This window comes from Pinus tabuliformis, chromosome J, assembly GCF_031772625.1.
Source record: "Pinus tabuliformis cultivar Carrire ecotype Pingquan chromosome J, CPIR1, whole genome shotgun sequence".
NCBI classification, from domain to species: domain Eukaryota; kingdom Viridiplantae; phylum Streptophyta; class Pinopsida; order Pinales; family Pinaceae; genus Pinus; species Pinus tabuliformis.
In genome coordinates, this window is record NC_142295.1 from 1,155,600,159 (window position 1) to 1,155,612,210 (window position 12,052).

Genomic DNA, 12,052 nt, shown 5'->3' on the forward strand with positions numbered 1-12,052 from the left:
ACCTCATTAATCTAAACCTAAAGATAATTCAAATATATTGAATTTTTAATAAAAATTAAAGAAATCTCCTTCTGAAACTCCCAGATTCCTTCTGAAACTTAACAAACCTCCTAGCTAGTAACCTTCTAAAACTTAACAAACCTCCAAACTATTAACCTTTGAGCCTCCTCCCTTTTACAGATGCTCCCAGATTCCTTCGACAACTTAGTGAACCTCCAAACTATTTACTTGTTCCACTATTCCCATTTGCAGACGCTCCAGTATGGAAACATTAGTATCTTTGGAGTTGTTCAAAGAAGGCGATTATGTGAAGTTGGAGACAATATAGGTTATTTCATTAGAGAGGTTTAGAGGAGGAGTTTATTGCGTTGTACAAAACTATGGGAACTATATATTTATGAAAATATTAATGGTCTAGTGGAGATTGGAGTGTTTCCAGCAACATGGCTAACTTTGAACTTGATAGGTTGTGGTGCACTGAGGAAAGTAGGAGCACTTTTTGGTCTCTCAAAAATATAAACACTCGACATTAGCAGTTGCATGGAATTGGAGGAGCTTCCAAGTGTTAAGACATTAGTATCTTTGGAGAGGTTGACGACATAAGGTTGTGTGAAGCTAGGCATAATATGTGTAGATGGCTTTGGGAGATACATGTTGGTTACTACCTTGGATTGGAAGAGGTGGAAGGTGTTCAACATTGTATGTGGCTAACACACTTTTACGCCTTTGGATGTCACAAATTACAGTTTCCGACATGGGAGATTTGGGAGATCGCAGAGATGATTTGAAGATTCATTGTTCTCAATGTAGTCAAATTTTTCTTAAATATTGAAATGATTTTTTGGTAACCACTATCACCATCAATGTGACCCATGTAATATTTTATTAAGCTTGATAAAAGATATTGAAATTCCCTCACCCTTGGTACTATTGATTGAAATATATATATTTTTTGTAACCTTACTTTAGTGGAGATTATTCATTTTTAAGAACATAATAAAGAATTGTGTATTGATATGGTGGTCAGACCTTTGAGAAGCATTTTTTTATTTTTGTAATATATGGTGGACATGAGAACCATTGTTGCTTATTTGAGTGAGTGTTCATGTATTTTTATTTTTGGCGGATCAAAAGCTGAAGTAAAATTAAATAATTATTGCTAAAAGTTTGCATTATAACAAATGTGGAATGAAGAAGGGGCATCAATCATGGATGTGCAAAATGATATCTGGGAAATGGATGAAATGTTTAGGTTTATTTTTAATCTTTTTACACTTTCACCGAGAGTGGTTTGGAGACGTACCCCAGTAAAGTGGATTTACATTGGCTAGGGAGTTAATCAAGTGAACCAACTATACGTTGGACCATAAAGTAGTATTTATAGGTCTGAATTGTACAAATTTTATCCTCATGTTGTTAAAGTTATCATGGTCCATTGAAAGGTTAGTCCTTTCTGTTATAATTGTTTGGCATATAATATTTATATGTAATAATTGGTTTTTAATTCACCTTTTGTTTAGTTAAATGTTTTAAGTTTATGCAATTAATTGCATTTGACATAGAAATAAAAATTTAAAAGACAAATTTTAAATTTTATCTTCATGTTGTTGAACTTATCATGTTCCATTGAAACATTTATTCATTTCTCTTATAATTCTTTGGTATATAATTGTAATCATTATGAATTGTTTTTTTTTTTAATTTTTGTTCACTGAAATGTGTTTTAAGTTTATGTAAGTAAGTTGGTTAATTTATAGAATTAGAGTTATGGATAAGGATTGAAACAACACTCTAAGGACAAAACTCTGAGAGTGTTATGGGAAAATTTAGTGTTTCTTCGAATGACTAACCCCTAGACCTAGTAGCAAGTTTAGAACAAAAATTAAAGTAATTCCATTGCTTTTCCTACAGCTAACAGATAAAATAAAGAGGATCAAGAGAACCAACCTATATCTCTCACGTGATCCCTCTTCCCTTTGACCACTTTCGCCACTCCCTTCTGTACTTAAATCGCTTGGAAGGTACCTGCACACAAGATGAGACAAAAAACTATCAAAGCATACATATCGATCTGTTAACTAAACATATTATAGAATCAAAAGTACAATATACATCACATAACACATGAATGGGAAAAAACATAGAACTCTTTATTCATAGAAGGAAAGATTACAACCCATGAAGATGCATGTCCGATTTAGTGTCATCCTTCCAGCTTCAAACCCTTCTCTCCTCATGAAACAATAATTTGACATGATAACATAACTCTCTCTACTAATCTCTTTTCCAACAACATTTCCTTACCTCAAGAAGTTTCAACCTAGACCGGCCTCTGAATGCTTAGTCCTTTTATAGCTAAATGGAGGAGGTTAAGCCATTCATGGCCCTCATGAATGCTTTGCCAAAATTGGGAAGTGGTTCCATGGAGGAAGGGATAATGGATTAAGATTCATTCATCTCCTTCCTCATCCAAAAACGAGCTCTGTCCTTCTAGAAACCTCTAGAAGCATTCATTGGATGAGGAATCCAATGGATTCATTTCAAAAGTTTGATGGATCTCAGTCATCGCAGGCAGAACAAAGGCTAGGTATAATGCATAACACCCAGACAGTGCAGTTCGTGCAATGCATTGCAGCCTGATAAAGAGCCATCTGTGTTGATCTCTCTAGGGGCATTTTTTGGATGAATGGTGTCATGAAACTCTTGGGAGGCAAGCATGATGTAGGTTAAATTCATTAGGGAATGAAAACAACTAAATTAGGGGTTGATGGACCCTAATAATACAGATCTAGAAGTTGGGGTTGATGTGCCCAAATTTTCCTGTAACAGTTGCCCCCTAAAGCATGAAGTTGAAAATAAACATGTCAAGTGAGATGCTTTACCACTTGGAGAGAAGGTTTTGAAGCGGAAGGTGACCTGCATCAGTTACAATACATAATCATGATACTTTGATTTTTTCTCATAATCTAGCTGAGGGAAGGCATACCCATGCTCAACTTATAAACTTTCATTACATGTACAAATATAGTCGTCTACAGATGTAGACCCATGAATGGATGACCATGAATGTAAGTCCATTGTACATTTGATATAATACTCCCGAATATATCGCAGCCCGGATGGATGAAACTAGATCCGGGGTCTTCAATCTCATCCAATCTTTCACTCAAGCACAAGTCTAACAATGTGAATAGATGATTTGAAGTCAAACATGGAGAGACATCATCTGATTATCAGCCAATGACGTAAGCCATTAATAGATGCGAGCGGAACCACGAATAATGATAACGACCTCAAGGTACTATAGTACATTTCGCATGGTGTGAATAAATGATTTGATGTCGAACACCAAACGAAGTCTTTCGATCGAAGGCCAGTGATGTCAACCGATCACTGAAAGCGAGAAACTTGCCATTGATGTATGCAAGCCTCAAGGTACTGAAGGGTTGTTTCTAAGTCAACTTCTTGGATAATGTGCTGATGTCGACAAGAATCGACTTGTCATAGGAGGGCCTTGATGTATTCCACATCAACAACACGAAACGAGGTAAATGATTTTTGAGATGAAACATCAAGTGATGACACAAGGCTTAGGAATGGTGGGCATGAAAATGAAGGTTTACTGTATTGTAAAGGATGAAGTTTTGAACTGAATGACTTCCCTTAAACATATCGGCGACATTGAAGTGAATTGGTAGCATTGACCCAAAACAAAGTAATGGATGGTATGATAGACCAATTGTGTGATAACCATCAAGCTGAATGACGCAACCCACATAGTCATGGTGATGAGGTGAAAGTGTCATGTTCAAGAGAGACCTACTACCATAAAGTGTTCCCAACTTTTTCCCATTTTCCCTAGTCATTTTTGACCAGTACCTCTTTATTTTTAATCAAGATTGAGGAGGATAACATATTCTTGCCGTATAATTCCACACTTCGGGTGAATCCATCGCTATTTGATTTTTTAACGAGTCTAGCGAAGGTGAAACTTGGTCTTGTCTAGATGGACAAGTTTGTCACTATTTAATGTTTTTAACGAGTTTAACGACAAAGATAACTCGGTCCTTTTCACATTTAGAGAGTTTGAAAAGGGACTAAAAGAAAATTCCAAAAGTTCTTTTTCATACATTTGTCTCTCAAGCCCAAAAAAGCATAAAACAATACAAGAGAGAACCTATTGATCATGTTTGACCAACGAGTACCTTTTTCATAGTTAATCTATCTCAGTCTGAAGAAGGGGTAAAACTATACTGACTAGATATCAATTCTAATCCATCAACGAGCTAGAAACGACAAGTGCTCGGCAATCTTATCATGTTTAGAGAGTCTGAAAAGAGCTTAAAGAGGACTCCAAGGGGGTTCCTTTTTTGATTTTAACAAAGCTCGAAAAAGAGAGAAAAGTTTGCTTTGTGGTCAAAGATGTTCAATTTACTCGTAAGCACATCATAATTGCTTGCCAATTGTTAATCCTGCTCAAGATACCATCAAAAGATTAAACAATACATATTCATGGATTAAATAAATAAAAAACCAATGTTTACTCGATTAATGTGCAAGAAATAAACATAAAAACCGGTTCTTACCATTCATTTTCACCATCTCTTTTTTACCTTTTGATCTTTGGAGCAGTTTTTCTCTAAATTCACTAGTTGATTGCGGAGGATTGAAGAGATCATTCCTTGCATTGTTTGGACCAGGTAGGAACTAACTTGGTTCTCTCTCATTTCATTTATCTCCTGTTTTAGTGAAGAACATTTTATGGTTTTGAGGCCCCTAGGGTTTCTTTCTCCAAATTATGAATTTGAAATGGTACCCATATGGAGAGAACAAGAACATGAAGAACAAGATAGAATAGCCTTGAGTAATCAGGGAATAGTCGAGGCCCTAAGAAATTGTGGATTACTCAAGTATTTTAAACTATCCAACCTGCAATAGTAGATGGATCTTCTATGGTTTCTTATTCAATCATGGGATCCAACCGATCAAACTTTTCACATTCGGGACAAAGAAATCCCTTTTACCATTGATGATATATACTTCCTAACCGGACTGTCGAGGTGAGGTGCCCCCATTTCATTGACAGGTCTTGCCCGCGGAGGTATACCGGTGAAAGATTATGTGTGGCAGTTTTGTAGGCAAGGTACCCAACCTAGTAGAGACAGAAAGATACTTATCAAGGATGTTAGTGATTTACTGCTAAGGACGATCATTTTTACCATTTCCAAATTAGCTGGAAGTTCCACGATTCATTTGGCCATCAAGTCATACATGTAGTATGCCTTAGAATGTTTAGAGCCAAAAGTATTCAACTGGTGGGCTATCCTTTCATCTATGAAAGAGAAACTGACCAAGGTGAAACAAGGAAAGCTCATAAATTGGATCAATCGTAATCTCCTTCACCTTGGAGAGAATACCTCTCTTGTAGCCACAGCTCATTTCATTGGGTGTATCTGGACCAAGAGACCCATGGTTGTAGAGGTGGACAGATCTGATGGCTAGGCATGGTGCCTACTCTACGATTGTTTTACCTCTACATTCTTTGAATGGTTCAATCGACAAGAGATGACTTTCGCAGAATATCCATATTCAGGAATGTATTTCTGTGGCAATCCAGATTTACCAGTACTAGCTGGGGCAATGTGGGGTGCTATTGGTAAACTGTTTTGACCAAGTGTTTTTAATTTTTCAAAGTTTTTGCATTTTTTGTTTTTTTTATTAACTCCAAGACTTAAACAAAATAAATTTTTTATGTATACAGATATTGGACCTGTTCAACCTATGGGAGACTCACGAGATGTAGCTGGACCAACACAGAGATCTGTAGGGAGAGCGATTCTCCGAGACTTGGATTTGGTCGAGACTCTGGCTGAATTGCAAAATCACATAGAGGGTTTAACCCTGGGTATTCCAGATATCCAGATCGAGGAGCTACCTATGCAATTGCAATGCCACACCATCGGTGTGCTGGGTCATTGGATGAGACTCTTGCGCATGATAGCATAGGTAGTGACCTGCTATCATGAGCACCACTAGTTTACTAAGATCATTTCTGCATACATTTAGTTTTTGGGTTAGATGACCAATTTTTTTCTTGGACACAAAATTTTTGTAAAAACCTTTTACAATTATCTTTGAGGGTTTTATTATGATTGAGTGATGCAATCCTATTCAATTGATGATTTTAATTGAAAATATTTGCTTTACATGTGTTGCAAATGTCTATTTAACACATAATTTGCTAGAGAGTCGGTTAATGTGTTTAGACTTCTGGAAATATGTTGATATTGAATAAACTCGAAATACCTTTCCAAAATACAAACTCTAAGGAACATATGATGAATTGCTAGGTTTTGGACAGTATAAATGCCAGTAACTTGTAGTACAATGAGCTGTGAGTGCAGCCTAATGATAATTCGGTGAATGCCGAGTGAAATGGCATCAGAGAGAATTTCAATCAATGCGCTATACTCAACGATATTGTTTGTTGATCAACCAATACAAATCCCTCTAAAACTCATTAACTCGCCACTCGGAGTGAAAATGGCCCATGTTGCAGAAGATAGGTTTTGCGTACTACGACTAGCACCATCGGCATAACCAACCCATGGTTCTGAAAAGTTCGACATCTGCAATAAATGCGAAGTGGATTACTTAACCAAATAAAAACCCTTAAAGAAACACACTCACACATGCAATCCAAGCATATATACATGAGTTTTACCATACTCAATTAAGCATACTAACGTTTTAAATACAACCCATTTCTGGGCTTAGACAATGGAACTCCGTCATAATCTACTAACTCATAGGCACCTTTCGTCAAAACGCGCTTAACAATATAAGGGCCCATCCAAAGTGGTTCAAATTTTCCTACACCAATTTTATCCAACTCCTGATCGTACAACAAGACCAGGTCACCTTCTGAGAAGACTCGAGGATTGACATTTTGATCATATTGCACCTTTACCTGTTTCTTATATGCTTCGTTAGCCAATGCAACATCACGACAGGTTTCATCCAGATGGATTAATTCCAAGAAATGTGCTTCTTCCTCAGAAGTGTTAGGTAGCAGGTCAATTACGAGTTTGAGTGATGAAATTTCACATTGAATCGACAAGACTGCTTCCAAACCATACACCAATTAAAAGGGTGTGAATCCGATAGCATTTATCACTGAGGTTCGATATGCCCACAAGGCCGAGTACAGGATTAAATGCCAATTTCTTTTGTGAACTCTAATCATTCGTTGTAGCATGCACTTAAGGACCTTGTTGATAGCCTCAACTTGTCCATTAGCTTGCGGATAATATGGAGTAGAATCGTCATGTGAAAGTCCTAATTTGGCAGCTAACTCAACCATCATGTGAATGCAAAAATGTGACCCATGATCTGTAACTATGGCCTGTGGTACACCAAACTTGGCAACCACGTGGTTGAAGAAAAATAATGCAGCCATTTCACCACTATTGTTTAATGTAGGCATCGCCTTGGCCCATTTGGTAAAATAGTCAACAACGACTATGATATACCCATGCCCCCCGGTTGAGGTGGGGTTACATGTCATGAAATCAATGCCCCATTTAGTGAATGGTCCAACAGCAACTATTGGATGCAAAGGTGCAGGTGGTAATCTAGTTTTCCGATAAAAAATTTGACATGCATGACAACTTCTAACAACAATTATGCAATCTTTGAATATTGTTGGCCAAAAGTATCCAGCACGGAGAATTCTCTGTGTTGTTGCATATCTAGACAGATGTCCACCACAAGCACCTGAATGACAATCATTAAAATCTTTCTCAGCCTCCTCATGAGTGAGGAACCTATGTAAAACTGTATCAATACCTCGGCGATAAAGCGTATCACCAATAATCAGATAATTTTTGGCTTGGTATTTGATATGTCGTTGTTTAGAGTGAGAGGTATCGGGCTGAAAAGCTTGGGTCTGGAGATAGATCAATATATCTCCATACCACAAATCACTTGATGAAATGAGAAATAGAGACTCATCCACGATTGATGTTTCTGATGTTGAATCATTGGAGGATGAGGGAAGATCGAAAAGTAGTTCGACAAATACAAGAGATTTTGTTGACTTAGATTTAACGAATTCCAAATCAAATTCCTGCAATATAGCTATCCACCTCGAATACAAGCCCCCCAGCAATTGACATGACAAAATGTATGTCATAGGGTTGCAATAGGAGATAATTGTAGTTTTACACAGGAGAATATAGTGACGAAACCTCTGCACAACTTGAACGGCAGCCAAAGCTAACTTTTCCACGTAAGAATACTTTCTTTCTGTATCATTGAGATTACAACTCAAATAATATACAGGATGTTCTATTCCATCTACTTATTGGACTAAAACCATTCCGATGGTTGTATCTGCAATGACGAGATACATGTAATAGTCATGTTGATAGGTTGGGGCATACATTATTGTTGCTCTAATTAGGGAATCTTTAAGAGCACTAAGGGAAGATTGTGCAACCATATCCCAAAGAAAGGGTTCCTTTTTCTTCAACAGATGTGTAAAACCTTTAGCCAATTCAGCATAGTTTGGAATGAACCTCCTTAGAAAGTTTGCCTTCCCTTGAAGTTTCTGTAACTCTAATAAATTCGAAGGTGGAGGCAAGTCAAGTATTGCCTGAACCTTAGTTGGATCAAGTTGAATTCCATCTTTTGAGACTATGAATCCAAGCAATTGACTAGAGCCAACACAAAACACACACTTGTGCGGATTGAGTCTTATTTTGTAGTGTCAGCACCGTAAGAATATTGCTCTAAGATGCTGCGGGTGATCAGTCCGCTTTCGTGAATGAGCAGGAAAATCATCAAGATATGGTTGTACAATGTTCTTAATGTCATGGAAGGAATAATTCATCGCCCTCTAAAATGTAGCCCCTGCATTATTCAAACCAAAAGGTAACTTCCTATACGTGAATGTGCCCCAGGGACAAATAAATGCAGTTTTTGACTGATCCTCTGGGCGGATATTGATTTGATTGTAATCGGAAAATCCATCCATGAATGAAAAGATTTCACATTTGGAAAATTCATCAATAATCTGGTCGATAAAGGGTGTAGGATAATTGTCTTTTGGACATGCTTTATTTACATCTTGGTAATCAACACACACTCAAATTATTCCTTGTTTTTTCATCACGAGAACAATATTTGATACCCAATCAGTAAGAGGTACAGGGTAAATGAAGCCAGCATGCAAAAGTTTTTCAACCTCTGTCTTAATGGCAACAGCTTTCTTTGGATGTACAGGTCAAAGTTGTTGTCGTACTGGTTTGACATCAGGGTACATTTTGATTTGATGTTCAATAATGCTTGAATCAATGCCTGGCATCTCCTCATAAGACCATGCAAATACATCTCTAAATTCACAAAACAGAGCACGGTAAATATTGAGTTCCGAAGGAGAACAAGATTTGCTGACATGAATGTTTTCTACAATGTTAGGCTTGGTCAAAATGTCTATAGAAATGGTTTCTTCTATGTTAGACAAATTACGCTCAAAATCTACTGAATCTATTCTAACAGAATTCGAAAAGAAATCTACAATTGAAGGGTGTACTAGTTCATCTGAATAATCCTCATTGGAATCTGGAGGAAGGGAACGATGATGATAATCTTCCCAAGGTTCTTCTCCTATCATCATGGATTGGATGATTTCCTCATCTATAGAATATATACAAGCAAAAGGATCAGAAGAAGTACCATATTCATGCGAACAATCTACCCATGCAATTGGCAATTGTTGATCTGGAAATGCCGCACAAGCAAGAAAAATTGATTGCTATGCGAGTTCAATGGGACTTAGCGGCATAATCTCAACAAAACTCTCATCTTCAACGCTATTGGTGATCCTCTTTAAATTAGATGAAGTAGAGGATAACATATTACATGTCTCGACTCTCGTAACTTCCAACGTTCTAGATGGTGGTGGAAGTGTGAAAGTACCCATTAAGGAGGGATCTTTAGAAAGACCTACACCAACAGATTGAAGTGAAAGCAGGGGTCCATTAACAAATGGAATGCTTCCCATAACTTGAGAACTAGAGGAAAAAATGAGGTTTGGTCGATAATTGTTATTCGACAACTCCCTTAGGTGGCTTTATTGTTAACTCTGGTGCAATGGGTAGTGGAATATTTTTCGATGCGGTCAAGGTTGAAGAACCAGGTTGATCAGTTGCCTGATTATTTGACAACGATGGCAGATTACTATAATATTTACTACATGTCTGAACCAAAACTTCATCTTTAGGTTTTGCGATTGATAACATTAATACCTAGGATGTGGAAGCATTTTTAGTTACAACCATATCGGTATCCAGGTTCGGAAACGGATCTATCAACACTGTAGATGTGGTAGAAACTTTTAAGAGTTTAGAAACTTCCGAGTGGTGAGGAAAATCCCTTGTAAAATGCTCATTATCACATATCATATATGGATAACGAGGTTTCTTTCCTGAAGTAGAGGAATCACATGATTTCTCTTGAGGAGGTTTTTTAGTTTTATTTTTTTTTTTCCCTCTTTTCTTGCTTCCTGGTTGCTTTTGATTCTTACCTTCGTTAGATGACATGGAATTAATCTTAGAAGTAGGAACCTTAGGTGCATTTACAGTTTTATTTGTGGCAAGTGATTGACCAGATGGTTTACTTGCCATTTGCGTGCTCAAGGAACCAATCACACTGTCTCCGACATGAGAGTCCCTATTCGATGGTGGAGGTGGAATGGATTGATTTAGGCATGGTGCATGTGGAATTTTGTCATAGAGCATGCCGGATTGCGTGTAAATTAAATCCAAATATTGGGCATGAGCAATCACTTGCTCTTCTGTAACAACTCCTCCTTTAGCCACATCCTCAGTGATAGATGGAAATAAGGACTTAATGAACCACTCAGCTAAAAGCTGATCAGGAACATAGGTTTTAACCATGCGATGATGATGACACCACTCATGAATATGATCTGATATGTGAGTAGAAGTTGTTTGTTTAAAGTTGGTCAAAAGTTTCGTTCTAGTTTCATATCTGATGGGTAACTGGAAGTGGGTCAAAAAGGTAGTGGCTAAATGGGTGAAATTATTAAAAGAAGCTCTCGGCAATTCAATATACCACTTAGCAGCCAAACCAATGAGCGTTCTTTGGAAAAGACGGAGTCTTACCGAATCATCATTCAAGGAGTTCGAAGAACACCATAAATGATAAGTCATAACATGATTTGACAAGTCTTCTCCAGGATTTCCACTAAACTTTGGAATATCAGAAGGCAACTTATGAGGAATTACCGGCCACAATGGTGAATACAAAATTGGATCATTTGTGAGCCAGTTTAAATCCGGTAATTCCAGAGTTGCCACAAATGGAAACTACCGATGTAGACTAGTTGAGCATACCTAGGATAAGATGGAATTGCCTGTGCCATAGGCCTTTGCATACCCACATAAGGCAGGTATCCTTGATAAGGCAGTGGGACATATTTGATATATGGATTAAAACCAGGTTGACCTTGCATTTGTCTGTAATTGGTTTGGGCTTGATACACAGGACCCTGATATGTTTGATATTGTCCTTGCCCAGGTTGAGCTTCAAAAGCAGGCCCATACTGAGGTTGGACATTTTGAAAATGAGGTTGTGGACACTGTGGTTGGCAAGGTTGTTGGGGTATTGGTTGTGAAGTTTAATATTTCCCCCCAACACCAGTTTGACCAGGCTAAGAATAAACTAAACATGTGGCAACTTGTGTCACTCCAGATAATGGCACACTAACCTAAGGTAATTGTACCCTATAAACAAGCAGTTGTTGCATAACAGCTTGAGAAGTTTGGGCTTGCTGACTCGAAACTTGGGGTTGCGAGGTAGCGGAACTAACTTGCACAGGTTGAGATATGACAGGTTGAGCTTGTATCTGTTGTTCCATAGTTACGATAGGTTGGGTTGAAATAATTGGCTCAGTTCGCATAGGTTGTGTTGGATACAAAACCCTTGGTTGTGGTGGCATAATTGGCTGCCACTGACAGACTCTCAT